The sequence below is a fragment of the Anopheles moucheti genome (assembly GCF_943734755.1).
Source record: "Anopheles moucheti chromosome X unlocalized genomic scaffold, idAnoMoucSN_F20_07 X_unloc_14, whole genome shotgun sequence".
In the NCBI taxonomy this organism is placed as follows: Eukaryota; Metazoa; Arthropoda; class Insecta; order Diptera; family Culicidae; genus Anopheles; species Anopheles moucheti.
Window position 1 is genome coordinate 72,501 of NW_026453520.1, and position 2,500 is coordinate 75,000.

Sequence of the window (2,500 nt, forward strand, 5' to 3'; positions counted from 1 at the left end):
TGTCCATGCTTTCACATGCTCTGATAGGTAGGTTCGTTCTCAGTTATCCCTGTGTTTATGGTTTTCGTGTGCTTCGAGAGGTTTGGTCCGTGTTTTTGAGTACTCTTGTCCATGATTTTCGTGTGCTTCTAGAGGTTTGGTCCGATTTTCAGTACTCTTGTCCATGCTTTCACATGCTCTGATAGGTAGGTTCGTTCTCAGTTATCCCTGTGTTCATGGTTTTCGTGTGCTTCCATAGGTTTGGTCCGTGTTTTTGAGTACTCTTGTCCATGATTTTCGTGTGCTTCTAGAGGTTTGGTCCGATTTTCAGTACTCTTGTCCATGCTTTCACATGCTCTGATAGGTAGGTTCGTTCTCAGTTATCCCTGTGTTCATGGTTTTCGTTTGCTTCGATTCGTTCACTCTATTACTCTTGTCTTTGGTTTTCGTTTGCTTCGATTCGTTCACTCCATTACTCTTGTCTGTGGTTTTTCGTTTGCTTCGATTCGTTCAGTCCATTACTCTTGTATGTGATTTTCGTTTGCTTCGATTCGTTCAGTCCATTACTCTTGTGTGTGGTTTTCGTTTGCTTCGAGTCGTTCAGTCCATTACCCTTGTCTATGATTTTCGTTTGCTTCGAGTCGTTCAGTCCAATACTTACCCTTGTCTATGATTTTCGCTCTAAGCCCAGTCGCCCTGCGCTCTGGAAATCACATTCCAACTCTATCACCGATAGCGCTCACACCTTGGAAACCACATTTCACCCAGGGGACCTTAGGGTGGATTTTGAGCCTTTCGGGATTGCGAAACCATCATTTAACACTCTAAACTTAATTTCCGCAATCCCAGACGCACTTTCCATATGGTCTCCAAAAATGCGTGTGAGCTGACCTGGTCCCTTATAATAGGCAATGAACACGATTTTGGCAAAATATTTTTTTCAAAATTTTTTGACTCACCGGGTAAAATCGAATTTACTTGGGAAAAATGTTCTAGCAGGGGCCCTCCCATACAAATTTTTTTCTTCTCAAAAATGATTTTCGTTTCACTTTTCATACTCAGGGGAGTCTAAAATTGATGTTTTGAGTCACCGTGAAAAAAAAATTTTTTTGACCCGAGCTTGTGTCGGCGACCCAAAATCGACGCACTTGGGAAAAATGTTCTAGCAGGGGCCCTCCCATACAAAAATTTTTTCTTCTCAAAAATGATTTTCGTTTCACTTTTCATACTCAGGGGAGTCTAAAATTGATGTTTTGAGTCACCGAGAAAAAAAAATTTTTTTGACCCGAGCTTGTGTCGGCGACCCAAAATCGACGCACTTGGGAAATATGTTCTAGCAGGGGCCCTCCCATACAAAAATTTTTTCTTCTCAAAAATGATTTTCGTTTCACTTTTCATACTCAGGGGAGTCTAAAATTGATGTTTTGAGTCACCGTGAAAAAAAAATTTTTTTGACCCGAGCTTGTGTCGGCGACCCAAAATCGACGCACTTGGGAAAAATGTTCTAGCAGGGGCCCTCCCATACAAAAATTTTTTCTTCTCAAAAATGATTTTCGTTTCACTTTTCATACTCAGGGGAGTCTAAAATTGATGTTTTGAGTCACCGAGAAAAAAAAATTTTTTTGACCCGAGCTTGTGTCGGCGACCCAAAATCGACGCACTTGGGAAAAATGTTCTAGCAGGGGCCCTCCCATACAAAAATTTTTTCTTCTCAAAAATGATTTTCGTTTCACTTTTCATACTCAGGGGAGTCTAAAATTGATGTTTTGAGTCACCGAGAAAAAAAAATTTTTTTGACCCGAGCTTGTGTCGGCGACCCAAAATCGACGCACTTGGGAAAAATGTTCTAGCAGGGGCCCTCCCATACAAAAATTTTTTCTTCTCAAAAATGATTTTCGTTTCACTTTTCATACTCAGGGGAGTCTAAAATTGATGTTTTGAGTCACCGTGAAAAAAAAATTTTTTTGACCCGAGCTTGTGTCGGCGACCCAAAATCGACGCACTTGGGAAAAATGTTCTAGCAAGGGCCCTCCCATACAAAAATTTTTTCTTCTCAAAAATGATTTTTGTTTCACTTTTCATACTCAGGGGAGTCTAAAATTGATGTTTTGAGTCACCGTGAAAAAAAAATTTTTTTGACCCGAGCTTGTGTCGGCGACCCAAAATCGACGCACTTGGGAAAAATGTTCTAGCAGGGGCCCTCCCATACAAAAATTTTTTCTTCTCAAAAATGATTTTCGTTTCACTTTTCATACTCAGGGGAGTCTAAAATTGATGTTTTGAGTCACCGTGAAAAAAAAATTTTTTTGACCCGAGCTTGTGTCGGCGACCCAAAATCGACGCACTTGGGAAAAATGTTCTAGCAGGGGCCCTCCCATACAAAAATTTTTTCTTCTCAAAAATGATTTTCGTTTCACTTTTCATACTCAGGGAAGTCTAATATTGAAGTTTTGAGTCACCGTGAAAAAATTTTTTTTTTGACTCACTGGGTAAAATGGTCGCACTTGGGAAAAATGTTCTA